This window comes from Coenobita brevimanus, chromosome 49 (genome assembly GCF_032717465.1).
Source record: "Coenobita brevimanus isolate Jiangsu-jjx chromosome 49, ASM3271746v2, whole genome shotgun sequence".
In the NCBI taxonomy this organism is placed as follows: domain Eukaryota; kingdom Metazoa; phylum Arthropoda; class Malacostraca; order Decapoda; family Coenobitidae; genus Coenobita; species Coenobita brevimanus.
Genome location: NC_137002.1, coordinates 2507916 through 2523036, shown reverse-complemented (window position 1 = coordinate 2523036; position 15121 = coordinate 2507916). Strand labels below are relative to the sequence as shown.

At 37.2% G+C, this 15121-nt stretch overlaps 1 non-coding gene across 1 annotated transcript; it reads right to left on the bottom strand.

Moving 5' to 3' along the window:
- Positions 1-13968: 13968 nt before the first annotated feature.
- On the bottom strand, positions 13969-14097 carry LOC145399560 (U11 spliceosomal RNA). Its single transcript, XR_013897314.1, has one exon. It is a non-coding gene; the product is annotated as a U11 spliceosomal RNA (small nuclear RNA).
- Between the last annotated feature and the right edge of the window lie 1024 nt (positions 14098-15121).

Here is a 15121-nt window from a genome sequence, read left to right as displayed (position 1 = left end):
CTTATAATTTTTTTTATATAATTAATGTGTGAACTCTGTCAACTCCTTAGTCATGCAAAGTGTTATAGTTATAAAGAAACAGTAGAGCATAATGTACACAGTGGATAAAGTTTTATATAGAGTTAACCATATGTATTTAGAACTGTACATATCCCCACATCTCACATAAAGAATTGCACTCACATACCAAGACTTATACATACACCAAAGCTAGCTAGCATAAGGTAAATGATACTGTAATTTTTTTGTAACTTCCTGCACTGTTCCATCTCCAGCACACAATGCGACGTTGTCAAGTGGTAGCCTAGTCATAGTCTGCCCTGGGACTTCCTTGCAGTATTAGGGTGTGGTGGTGCCGGCATTCTCATTAATGGATCATTTATCACTGCAAAAACTTAGCACATTCAAATGTACAGCCATATGCTAACTCCTTCAGCCAGAGGACGTCATTTCTGTTTTATCTTCCATCTCCTCATGATTAGAATTATTCAGCTTGGATGGGATGTTTTCAAATGAAAGGTTGGAAAAAGCCTTTAGAAGCCTGTTATTGCAAGAGGTCTTCCCTGGGATGAATAAAATTCTGATTGGAGAAAAAAAAAAAAAAAAAAAAAATTGGTGGTGGCATTGAAAGAGTTAAAACTTAAATTGGGAATGAAAAGACAAATCCCTCATTCACAATTATGATGCATTATGAAGCAAATCATAGATAGAAAATGTCTGGCTGCATTCTGTGAGTGCTGACTGAATATTGTAATGTGGGATATTTCCTGGTCATCTAATAACTGTAGGTGTCCCACAAATATTCGTAAAAAATTGGAAGCTTGTCTTCCCTGTTGTGATGTGCTCAACGCATTGAATCTGAGCAACATCATTTTTAGTTTGCTCTTGCTGCTACTGGACAATTTTTTTACCTGGGGAGAGGCCTCTCATATTGAAGGAGTTTAGTAAGACCATCTCTAGCCCCAACAGTTTGAAAAGTCTGCCCTGAGCTGGATTAAATCATCAGGACATGGCAAGAGTAAAATTTTTAAAATTCTTGGCTCTGTGGCTTAACCATATGGCTGTATGAGTAAAGTTAGAATGAGAGGTTACTTACACTGTACTGTACAATATGTTTAGCAGGTGTTATGGTATGCAAGGAGAGTGGGAAGAAGTGAAACAATTAAATTTTCATAACAACACCGCCACTTATTTTACATAACATCCACTACATATGCAAGAATTTTCTCTACATCCAGGTTATCATAGCTGGTGTATAAATCGTTAGTTAAACATATAAAGAACTTTCCTTCTGAAGATAAGATACAGAAGCCTCAACCAATTCACTACAATAATGCATTTTTCATTTTATTCATGCTAGCTCCAGTTGATTGTATTCCGTTTAGGAGAGGGATCAGATTGTGAATGGACTAATGGAGCCAGTTTCTAACCAAGATTGTCCCCCCCCACAGCTGAACAGAATCATTTTGTTGTGGCAAAAATAAAAAGGACATCACTATATTGAAGAATCATTTTGTTGTGGCAAAAATAAAAAGGACATCACTATATTGAAGAATCATTTTGTTGTGGCAAAAATAAAAAGGACATCACTATATTGAAGAATCATTTTGTTGTGGCAAAAATAAAAAGGACATCACTATATTGAAGAATCATTTTGTTGTGGCAAAAATAAAAAGGACATCATTATATTGAACAGTGTAATCATATGCATGCCTCAGTACCGTTCTGTTGTGTCATGAGCAGGAGCGGTTCAGCCACAGGTGATGTTAATTAGGAGGGAATACAATGTAATGAAAGGATGATCAAATAGTCAAGTATGTTGCAGTGACTTGGAAAGTTTGTACATGATTCTTGTGAGTGTTCTGTTTGTGTTTGTCATTGACATGGTGTGTTGTTGTGCATGTACTGTACTGTACTGATAAATACTTTAACAGTTTAGAGTGTGTGTGTGTGTGTGTGTGTGTGTGTGTGTGTGTGTGTGTGTGTGTGTGTGTGTGTGTTGTGAATCCCTCTAAATGTTGTATGCATACAGATGGATATGATGTTTGGTATAGCTGTCATTGCAAGATTATAGTGATGGTACATTATGCCAGTGTCACAACAAAAATAATATGTGTTTGTTAAGTACAGTACACCTGAACTTTATCTTGTGCAATTCTGCATGTGTGCATCACGGCCTTATGTGGTTGCCTAATTGACGCCTTATTTCCTTTAATGTGAACATATCCAGCCTTATGTAAGATACATCTTGAAAAATTGGGAATATTGCTTGTGGTGTGGCGTCAACAACCCTTGTTGCTGATGAATATGTCATCAGTTTCAAATATTTCTTGTTAATAATTTTTTACGGCTTATGCATTTGTAAAAAGATAAAACTGTAAGAACTTTAGGTACTGCTTTACAGGTACAGTACTGTATTTATCAAACTTTTTATGTCTGCATGATTATGTGCTTATGCAACATTTCCCTACAGGGTAAACATCAATAGCTTTTTTTTAGTGCTATTACCCTTATATTTCTATTATACTTAAAATGCAGTTGAAAATATGCTGACTGTATTGGTATCAAATTGTCAGTTGTGTGTACTAATCCTAATATTTCCTTACAAGATCATTATTTGTATCTTCTTTCCTTCCTGCTGTTGGCTTATTCTTATTCTAGTGTTGCTTCGTCTATTGGCAAAGCGTTTATCTGAAAAAGTTTAATGCAGATGGGTTTGGAAGAGGTACTATATGAAGGTAAAAAGTTTGGATGGGTCAGGTTCTGAATTATTATTCCTTCAGAACATTACATTTTGTGTTGCTTGATTTCTGCTATTTTTTTTTCCAGGAATTATGTAAGAGGAGCTTTGGGTGTACTGTCCTGTACTGTAGTTCTTAATCAGATTGCAAAAAATTTGTAACCAGTGCTTCAGATCTATACTGAAATGAAATTTATGCTACCCTGAGTATTATATACAAGTTTAACATAAGGCTGACAGTGACCATACACTCTACTCAGAGCAACCATTGATTGAATAGTAATGGAATTTATGGTAGAGCTGTTCTAATCTGAGAAGCACTGTTTACATCGTTATTAATTGAACTAATATGTCCATGAACCTTTGTGATATTCATTTCTGATCTGTTTTATAATAACACTTTTAACTGTTATATTAACTGTTCATCATCAGTATGTCATTTATTTTATTTCTTCTACCATTTTTTATTTAAGAGAATACTTTAGTTGTGAGAGTGATTAGTGAAGTTTGTATTTAAATTCATCAGTTTGGAAAGTCTCTCCTGAGCTGAATAAAAGCATTAAGGGATTCAGCGGGGGGGGGGGGAATCGACTTTTTATTCATGGGGTTAATGTAGATGTAAAGTCCTTTCAGCATTATTTACTGAATTACAATATTATTTATTCTCTTTGTGCCTGTACACACTTAGTTGCATTATCCATTTAGTACAGTATTTGGAAACTGTTGGTTGTATCAGAAAAGACAATATACCATTTATTTATATATTTATTTATTTATTTCTATTTATTTATTTTCAAGTAGCATTTAGATCAAAGATAAAGTGTAACCTTGAGTGAATTTTGAGTATAAAGTAGGAAAATGCAAGTATGTGGGCACAGTTATATTTATTAATGCATCTGAATTAGTCATGACACTGAAGCAAAACACGTAGCATACAATCTAACCAGCACTGACATTCTTGTAAGTTTCTGAATATACTGTAGGTATGTTTGCGTGCAGTGTATTACAGTACTGTGTGTATCAGCGTGTGCATATATGTATATGTGTCTCTTTCTGTTTCTACATTTATTATCCAGTGAATGGATGTGTTGAGAATTATACTTAATATTGAGATAATTTAGAAAGAGTGTTGTGTGTATGACTGAATGATTGCTTGTTGTCACATACTGTATCTTTTCCTGTAGTAGTGATAAATACTGCAGTATTGACAGAAGTTCCATGTTATGTAAAGTACAGTATACATTATAAGGAAACGAATTCATGATTGGAATATTATATTAAAAGAATGATAAAACTGCAGTGCTGTACTTAATTTAAGTTATTTACATTAATGGAGATGATTAGTAGCTGTACATAAAATATTTGCATTGCAAAATTAGATCTGATACTGTAGTGACAAATGTTGAAGTCAGGTCAGGAGCAGGTCATTGTAATTGTTGGAACATATTGTCTTCAGAACGTGTTCCAAGTGGCATTGGAGATAAACTCCTCATCCCTAACAGTTTATTCTCTACATAATTCTGTATATTGTAGTATGTTATTAATGTTAACTATATGTTGATGGTAAAACATTGTAGACAGCATACAAGAGAATGTTAAGGCAGTGTAAGCAAAATGATTCACTAAGGAATATATGCTGCTATGCAAAGTGTCTGATGCCACCTGGAATGATGGGAGGTTGGAGTGGCCGAAGATTAGAATTAAATTGTCTTATAAAGCACATGAGTTTCCTGCTGTCAGTTTCATGGAGTCATAGTGAATTTATTATTTAATTTTAGGAACAGGCATTTAAGATGAGTAAAATGATCTTAAAGTAGCAAGAATAAAATAAGATATACATTATCAGAGTCATTTGGTTGAGGATGTTATTGTTTGTTGGGTGTCATTTGTGTGAGTGTTTCTTACTTCAACAACATTACATTTCTGGACCAGGATGAAAAAAAAAAGCATACTTACAATCACCTCCCAGTCATAGGAGACTTGGAGAAATTCTGCTCCCTCCTTTCCTTGTCTTTCCTACAGAATTAATTGCAGGTGAAATGGGAAACAATGATTGTAAGTCTGCCTGTATCCAGAGCTATGTAACTTACAAGGTCTTCCTCTTGCTGTGACCGCTTGTCTGTATGATATACAGTTAGCAGCAATTGCATCACAACCTATGAACATAAAAAGGCAGAAGGGAATGTTTGTGTACAGAAAAATAATAACCATTTGAACCCAGGGACATATCTTGTATATTATTCATGCTGCCACCAAACTATTTTATTCAGCTGGTAAAGATCTTTGGATGTGATGGAAGTGAAGGAATCAGTGAAGGCTGTATCTAACATTTTTTGTTTGAAGATTGTCATTGACTTGAATAAAATCATAAGGTGGTAGCACAAATAAATAACAGATGTCCTGGTAATGAAGTGGTTAAATGTTATATGTCACCCAGAAGTAACTAGTAGTCCTTGGGAATTAAATGCACTGATGTTAGACTGGCAAACTAGGTTGGTACACTAGATGAAAAACAGCATTTTCTAGAATGTATTTATATTTTGACAAACTGTAATAAATAGCAAATTTGATTGGTATAGTCTGTACTGCAAGAGCTGCAGTTATCTAATGTTTAGTTTTTTCTTAACCCTCTTCAATCCGGATGATGTATATTTTATTTTTCGGTGTTCCTCCTGTTTCTAGATGAATTAACTTAGCTTAGGAGAGCTTTTCATATTGTAGGGAGTAGATGGATTCATTATTAACCCCTAAAGTGCTAACAGGATCAATGGATCCTTTTCTAGGATTATGCAAGATACCGAATGTGATTGTTTGAGGGGCTCAGGGAAAAACTGGGGAAAACATGCTCCACCCTGATTATGACATATATCCCTTCCAACCAATTAGAACTAAGTGCTGAATAGGTGGGAAGGAGGGAGGGGAGGAATGAGGGAGGAATGGGGTGGGAGAGCATAGAAAATAGGAGTCGTGCCACCTGGAATGGTAACTTTTTTCAACTTTGACAGGCAATAGCTCATGAACCAGTCGGTCTAGAATGCTCTGGTTTGTGGCATAAGGTGTGTAAATTCAAGCTCTAAACCTTGGGCATAACACTTTTTACTTCTGTAAGAGTCGAAAAATCAGCTCTATATACAGATTTTCACACCGGTACAGTCAATCGAATTGCATATCCTAGGGGTTAATCCATTCATTATGAGAGATCTTTCCGAATTTGCATAAAATTTTCAGGAAGCAGCAAAAATAACCTGAAATGAGTATCACCTGAATTGAAGGGGTTAAGCTAGTTGTGCTGTGATTGAGCTGTGTTGTGTGTATGGCAACTGTGTGCATGTCAGGGGAACTGCCCAAAACATTCCAAAGCATCATCTCTGTGTCTGCTCTATCCTATATCTGTAACCTATATCTTAAGCCCTCCTCTGTATACTGGTATCTTGTATCTCTGTATGTCTGTTGCCTGATGGCCATATAATTAAAACTGAGTATGCAAAGGTGTGGGCAGACTCCTAATCTGTGATGGTTAAATGGAGGCAGGTTTGAGGTATCTCCAGGGTTATGGTATCTGGCTATAGATAAATAGATAGATAGAATCGTAAACCACATGCTGGAATAGAGAGTGGTTAGATTGCATTCCCTTTTATGTAGTGCAATTAGGAGTGCGGGAGAAGTGTCAGTCTCTTTATTTTCCATGATGTGTTTCAGTGATGATGGCAGATTATGGGTAAGCCTTATCCTTTCCTGTCTCTGTTTTAATAATACGTCTAAGTCTCCTAAGAGTGCATGTTGTGTGTGGGATGGTCAATTATTCTTTGTTAAAGGGGAAAAACTCCATTGGTGTATCAGTATCTGGTGATAGATGTAGCTTTGCATTATGGCAGAAAATTTGTGTATGCTGTGTTGCTCCATACAAGCATTTCAATTATCCTCAAGCATGGCGAATGTGAAATACTGTATATCCATAATCTATTTATCAAACTGTGCTGTCTGTGTAAACCTGTTCTTTGTAAAGTTGTTGAAGGTTGACCTGTAATATAGTGTTAACGATTGTTTAGCCTATGAAACTGTTGCATTTTGAATGTAGGGTTGTATTCTAAGTGGTCTTAGAGAATTTGTAACACCTCTTCCATAGCAATTTATTCTGCATCGTACATTTCAGCATCCTGCTGTATGTTAAGGCAAACTATGGACGTTGTTGGAAGGACACAAGTCAAGAGTGAGAGCAGTGGAAATGAGTCATTTAAGAGGAGCCTGTGGAGTCACATGGAGAGACAGGCTGACGAATGAGGATATAAAGGAGCATTGTGGTGTTGATGTGGATGTGATAGGAAGCGTTATGAGGAACACACTGAGGTGGTTTGGCCATGTGGAGAGGATGGAGGGTGAAAGACTGACGAAGAGAGTGTATGTGAGTGAGGTGGAGGGGGGAAGAGGGAGGGGGAGGCCGAGGATGAGATGGAGGGATGGGGTGGAGAGGTATATGAGAGAGGGGGATGTGAGTTGGGAGCAGAGCAGTGAAATGGCGGGGGACAGGGCGACTTGGAGGCGATTTGTTTGTGGCCACCCCAAACGGGATTGAGGCGTCTGGCACTAGATAGATAGATATACAAGAGAAAGTCTAGGTGTGCCGTAATATGCAAAATGAATTGCTAGAGGAAGAGGCGCTACAGAATCTTCAAGGTTACATAGAATGTGACTCATAGCCTTGTAGTGCTGGAGCTTTTAGGGTGCGTTGAGGTGTATCGTAGTCATATCTCCTGTAGCACAAAAGTTATGGGTAACGCAAGCAGAGAATGATAATGGAAATGCAGCCCCCATCCTCTCATTCTTTTCTAGAAGTACAGGTAGACCTCATGAAAATTTTCTTCACTAGTCAGTTTGCTAGTGAATTAAGACCTATTATTCACTTAGTGTTTCATCACTAGGCCACTGAAGAACTAAATTGTATTTAAAGTTTATTGTTACATTTGTTTCAATATAAGTTGCTTTGAAGTGAGAATTGGATGTCTTTTGTGCATTTAACCTCTGATTTGTGCACAAAAAAAATGTCTACCTTGAATGTGTTTCATTGAGAGTAGCCAAAACACAGCCTAGGTTTTAAGTGGGGACAAAGTTTGTGTCAGAACCTAGTGGTTTTATGTGTGTGTGTGTGTGTGTGTGTGTGTGATATATATATATATATATATATATATATATATATATATATATATGTATGTATGTATATATGTATATAAAATTTGTCATAAGCAGAAATATATTGATGAGCTTTTTGCACCACAGTACTGTGGTACTGTATTTTATATTTTTAAAAATCTGTGTTAATTTCCAGTTCTGTATTTCCTTCAAGGTGGAAGGCCCAGAGTCTGAGCTGCCATGGCTCGGTGCATTTAAGGTTAAAATGACCAGGCTATTCCCCTTAGTAGTTTTCCTTAATCAAAAAACCTCAGTCATCACTTCAGGATTGAACTTTCGTGAATATCAAAACTGTCTTTCTGATTAGAACATTCTAGCTACCTGAATCTCTGAGTGGAAAATATACCTCCTGGCATTGTAAACTTATAATATAAATTCTTGAATTTGTTTTGAAAATTGGCATATTCCCAAAACATTTTGACACGTAAACTGTTGTTCATAATTTGCATTACCGTTTTTTGTTTTTTTTTTCCCCACATGAGCGATAATCATCTAGTTGTAATCATTTTTTTTTTTTTTTTTTCCCCATCACCATTTTGGTTATGTACAGGCTCTCAGGATAAATAATGCCTTTTTTTTTTTTTTTTTTTTTTTTTTTTTTAAAATGGAAAGTTAACTTAATATGCATTTTCTAAGGTTGTAAACTGTATTATGTATCTGAAGCTCACACGTCTCCTTCAGTTCAGAGTTGTATTTGTTTAATTTAATATTGCTGCTTTCAGGTAATTTTGTTTGGCTTTGGAAGGATCTCTTGTACTGTCTGTGTGATTAGCCATGATATCATAGTGAAATAATTAACAAGGCCAACTAACTCTTTATGAATATTGCCTGCAGACATGTTTCTCACTGTGTAGTCACTCTTCTGAACTTGCAGAACAGTACTGCGATGAATAGTAAATATGCCACCCACAAGAGGTTAGACTAGCATTGAAAAAGAAGGTATCGCATCTAATCACCGTTTTGTGTGTGTGTGTGTGTGTGTGTGTGTGTGTGTGTGTGTGTGTGTGTGTGTGGAATATCACTGAGGAGGTTGAAAGTAGATATTATTCCTATCTGCTTAGTAATACTCTTCTGTTTAATCCCATATTAAGTTGGTATGTCAGTGAATCAGTGGAAGTGCCAGATATGATAGGACAGTATTGCTTACCACAAATACAGTACTGTAGTGAGTGGTGCCTTTGAAAATTTACCTTTGCTTGATATTTTAGTACCATATGCAGTATATAAATTTAGGTTACAGTACTTTATTTCACAAATCTATGTAACATATTAATACATGGGATACATTCAGGCTTTTTAAAAAGGCAGTATTCCATGCTCTCATGGATCAACATAATTCACTGCACGATCTCCCACAGCATTCTGATCAAGTCACCGTATCCTGAGGTCTCATATTGATGAAGATGTAGCATATTTTTAAAGTTCAGTATTCCATCAACTTCTGGTGTACATTGACATTACGACATTACAAAGCATTTACGTAACAGTAGTCTTTTTACATTACGGTCTTGAGGCATGTATGACATTGACAGGACATTAATACCACTTTTTTGTCCATAATTAGGCTGATTAGCTAGTGAAATAGTTAAACTACCTGAATACTGAAACCATGTCATAAATGAGTGCAAGTCTCTCATTACCAAGAGCAGTGATGCTATCTAGAATTTGCCTTTTTTTGCCACTAAATGAATTTGAAATAAGGTTATAGTGGAGGTCGTCCAATATTTGTATATATGAGAGTTGTGTGCATAAATATGCAGATTATTAGAAATAACAGAAGAAACAATGGAAAGAATAATGAAATGCCAGAATATTGGAAGGTTTTTAGAAGGGAAAAATATTATGTATGACGAGCAAGTTTTTATGAAAGGATTAGAGATGTTAATTTTTTTTTTTTTTATGCTGTAGAGCTATGTACAATTGTATATATATATTCAGATCATAGTGCTCTTTATTATTTGTTGATAGATATGAGGGTGTAATTTTTTTTATATGTTGTATAATTATGTATAGCTGTACATTTGTTCATGGTGTAGTGCTTATTATTATTTTATTATTAATATTATTATTATTATTTTTATTATTATTTCATATCCACCCTGGGTGAGCTGTGGGAGTAGGTGTTGGGTAGTTGAGAAATAGATAGAATCTTATATTGGTTGTATAACTTATATGCTTTAGCCCCTTTGGTATGATGATGCTTTGTTTGTTTCACTCTCAGTAATTCCAGACAGTAATATTTAGCAAATGGGAGATCTCTAATTGCAGAGCGGTTAAGGGAGTATTTTGCTAACCCCTTCACTACCAGACATCTCTTCAAAATTGAATAATATCATATGGTGATAGAGAGAATGAAGTTTAGAGTGTGTCATTATATTCTGGGGGTTGAGGTACAGTCAGGGACAAAATTAGTCTAGTAATTCACCTCTTCTGCTTCGTGCTTTTCCCTGCTGGGTATTATTCCTGTGCTGAGACAGGTTTGTTATATTTCTCTTCACATATGTGATTCTTTGATATGGTACGTCAGGCAGGAAAGTAAGATGAATACCTTATATGTGAAGTAGAGGTAGTGGAATTGTAGATGCACTTTGTCCGTGACTGTGTACAGTAGTAACGTGGTGCTTGAATGCAATATTCATACTCCAGATGCTTATTATTGCATGTTTCAGATTTTTTTTTCTTTTTTCTCTAAATAGAGAGGTAGGTGGGGGCTGCATGAAGTTTGAAGAAAATCCCATTCACTGACAGCATACTTTTTTCTTATTGCAAAACAATGAAGTATATAAACTTCTGAGCCATACTATGTAGATCTTCGCAAGTCTACACTATTTATAATCAGAGACTTGTAGATTTACCCCTTTAGCCAGAAGATATATTATTCATGATCTTTTTGCTGGTACTTAGTGATTTTATTCAGCCTGTGAAGGATGCTGAAGTAATAAAGGAGTTGGTTAGTGCTTAATCTAACCCCTCCAGTTTGAGTACAGTAGTCCTGTATGCTGAATAAAACCACTTGGAGCGAGAAGGAGTGTATGTAATTGAAAATGCATCTTCTGATTCAGGGGGTCCAAGCAGATGAGTAGGAGATATGATTAGACTTAACAAAAAGCCAAGTATTGAAGCTAACGTGTGTCGTATATATATTTGGGTGCGGTTATTTATGTTGAATTTTATGAGAGCTGTTTAACTTGTTGCTACCATGTTCATTGTAATATACTTCTGTACAAATGGATGTATAAAATTTCTGTAGTGATTAATGATGGGTATATTATGTATAAGTCTTTCATGGTGAATATTTTTGAGCATATCTTGTGTAGAGCAAGCAAAATAATACATGAGTCCAATGTTGTCTTTATTTTGTGTGTGTGTGTGAGGAAGAGATATTGTGAAAGAGTGTGAGCAAGGAGTGAGTGAGTGAGCATGGACTGTAGCGGTTAGGGAGGTCGAGGCCATCGGGTGATAAGTTGCCGTGCGCCTCACAACAATGTATATACAGGCAGTTCTCATTATAAGTCAGAGGGCGTGTTTAAAAAATGTCAACTCATGCCATACACATTGGTGCTGTAAACTGGGGGAAACTGGTGAATCAGCATTATAGGTAGGAACAACACTTTGTATAGGCAATTTGTATATACTGTTGTAGACTTAGTATCATTATGGATATTGTAGTAAGAAAAAATGACTTATAACGAGGACTACTGTAGTTAGCGAGGATGTCCAATAAAGCAAGTGAAGGTTGAGGATTTTTCTTTAACCTTTTCACTGCTAGGAATTCTCTCTACTGAACAATATTGTATAGGGGCATGGAAGAAGTTGAGAGGTGGAAGAGAGAGTTATATGTAGAAAGAAAGAGAGAGGTGAAAAGATTAGTAAGAGAGAGTAAGAAGAGAGTGGATGAGGAATTTGGAAGGAATTTGAGTGTAAAGTGGAGGGACTGTAAGAAAATGTTCTGGAAAGAGGTGAAAAGAGTAAGACAGGGTAAGACAAGGGGAGCTGCAAGGCATGGTGGATGAGTTTGGGAGAGTGTGTAAGAAACGGAATCTAAAGGTGAATGTAGGGAAGAGTAAAGTGATGGTCTTTGAGAGGGATGAAGTCAGTGAATGTACAGCGAGGGTGGATGGTGAGGAATTTGAAAATGTGAGTACGTTTAAGTACTTGGGTAGTGTGATGAGTAAGGATGGAGGTTTGGAGGGTGAAGTGCTTGAAAGGGTACAGCAGGGAAGAAAGGTTGCTGGTTCTTTGAAAGCAGTGATAAGAAACAGGGAAGTGAGCATGGAAGTGAAAAAGTTATTACATGACAGTACTGTATTGTGATACCAACTCTAACGTATGGAAGTGAAGCTTGGACGTTGTTGGAAGGACACAAGTCAAGAGTGAGAGCAGTGGAAATGAGTTATTTAATAGGAGCCTGTGGTGTCACATGGAGAGACAGGCTGACGAATGAGGATATAAAGGAGCGTTGTGGTGTGGATGTGGATGCGATAGGAAGCGTTATGAGGAACACACTGAGGTGGTTTGGCCATGTGGAGAGAATGGAGGGTGAAAGGCTGACGAATAGAGTGTATGTGAGTGAGGTGGAGGGGGGAAGAGGGAGGGGGAGGCCGAGGATGAGATGGAGGGATAGGGTGGAGAGGTATATGAGTGAAGGGGGGGGGGGTGAGTTGGGAGCAGGGCAGTGAAATGGCGGGGAAAAGGGCGACTTGGAGGCGATTTGTTTGTGGCCACCCCAAACGGGATTGAGGCGTCTGGCAATAGATAGATAGATAGATAGATAGTCTGTGCTGTATGTCTGTTCCTCTAGTTGCATGCCCTAGACCCGGTCTTGAAGGGAACCCAAAATCAATAGCTCGGTGCAGAGAACAAGTTGAGCTCTGAATACGTAGCATAACAGTAAATGGATGAAATTGGCTTGGCACTGCATATGACGAGTGGTGCTCCTCCTTTTGACCCCTTCGCAACGATGGCATTTTTCAACCGAAGGTAATTTACAAAACGGATGCGGCGTTTCCATATTTTCTCTTGAAATGAGTCGTTCACAGGTCACTTATTATTCTTGGATTGCCACAGCTACTGGGATTTTTTTTTTTTAAACAACTCTGAAAGCTATAAATGAGAATTTAGACTGCGTAAGAATCTTCCAACGGCTGCCAGTAGCCAGCCATATTTTAACGTTCCTAACGCACAGTTAAATTTGAAAGCTTGCTGTCGAACGCAAGTGAGGTTAGGTTGGATTAGGTTTGATTTGGTTAAATCATTAAGTTTTCCATAGCTTTGACACACGATATACTATCGCGTCTAGTCGGAGCGATGGTTGGTAAACAACGCGGCCAAAGTCGACAACGCGGCCAGGGGGCGAGCTCTTCGGTAAACATTGCGTGGCCGTTTCTTTTCACCACCCACTAGAGGTATGTTTTGTCTTTTTCCAATCACTTCTTGCACTCATAGTGGAACAGTTAACTATCTGTGTTGCTTATGTACCAAAATTACAACGTAGCGATCGTGAGCTTGTTATGATATAGATGTAATCGCCTCGTCCGTTTGAAAAATACCCAGCCTAGGAGTAACTGCTTACAGTGAAGGGGTTGTCGAAGGCTTTATCTAAACCCACCAGTTCAAAAATTATATCCCAAAACTGAATGAAATCATGTGGAGGTATACAGTAGTCCTTTTACCTTAAATTGACCCAGATTTACTCCCTTTTGCAGCTTTCATCATGCAGCTTTAGTACCAGTAGGAGAAAGGCCATAGTACGTCTTCGTAACTGTCATCATATCCAACTTAAGTGTTTACCTGTTGATAAAACTCTACATTTTAGATGGGATTATGGCAATTTTAGGCCAAATTATAGTGAAAAGGGCATAGGTTGAAAAAAAAAGCAGCAGTAGAAGTAGTCGTAGTGGTAGTCCTCGTGGTGGTAGTAGTAGTAGTAGCGGTAATTTTATTATAAGAAGAAAATAGCAGTAGTAGTAGAGGTGGTGGTGGTTCACAGGACTGGAGGGGTTGATTATACCACTCTCCTTTGTTCCATGATCCTTTATTTAGAGGGCGTCCGAGCAAAAGCATACGAACTTCCCTCTCAGTTTTAAAAATTATGTGCCGGGTATGTCTTGATAGCCATACCCCACGGAGCCAGGCCCCATGTGCCACTCAGTACGGCAGACACCCTTTTATACGAAGCAAATCTAGCTTAATTTCCGTAGTCTTTCCCTCGGGTCCAGGTAGAGATGCGACTTAGAGAATGTTATGGAAATTTTCAGTAGATGTTTAAATTAGGTTCTCATTGATGATTTTGAGTAATTCAATTTTTTAAAGTATTGATAATTTAAACTCAGAAAAGATCGAGGGACTTCAGATAAGGAAAGTATTTGAAAATTGGCAAGATTTCTCCTTTCTGTTGGAGGCAATCATTTCGAATCCGTACCTGGCACTGTTAAGAATGACAGTTTTCATTTAACTTTCAGTATAATATTTTTATATAATTGCGTTGAGTAATTTATCAACATCTAATTAATTGACTGTTTGTAAGTAATCTCAGGGTTTGACTTATGCAGGTATTTCAAAACAAAGAAAACGAAGAGTTGGACTAACTATTGTATTTGGAAGTTGCTTTTCCTGGCTACAGCGCTCAGGAAACTACTGCCGATTCTGTATAGTTTTTGTATTTGCTTTTATTTGGAGAATTTGATGAGCCTTTCCTTTTCTCTTTTGGAGTTTCTGACAGTCATACAGTAGGCTGGAACAATTAATCCTTTCAGCCAGAGGACATCTTTTGTTATTCGTACCTTTCCCTTTGTCAGAAGTTTGCATTGTACTTGGAGAGACTTCGAACTTTGTCTTAGATACAACGTTCTTTGACTCCTTTACAACTACAATGGACTCAGACGAATAAGATAGTCTAGTATTGCCGTATCATCAATAATAAGCTACATGTGACGTCCTCTGGCTGAAGGTATTACAAGAATGGTTTTAAAAAGGCGTAGAAACAGGAAAAGTTTATGGTGTCCTTTGCGTAACAAGCACCATATTCTTTTGTTACAGCCCTGCATGAAAGATACTGTTCGACCCTGTATCCTCTCCATAGCACTTCTCGTGATTGGCATCGTATTCTAGTGTTTATCTCTTGTCACAGGTCAGCACTCATGACGAAGATATAGCAATTTGAAGCCAAGTTAAAGTGACCAGTATAGCACAATA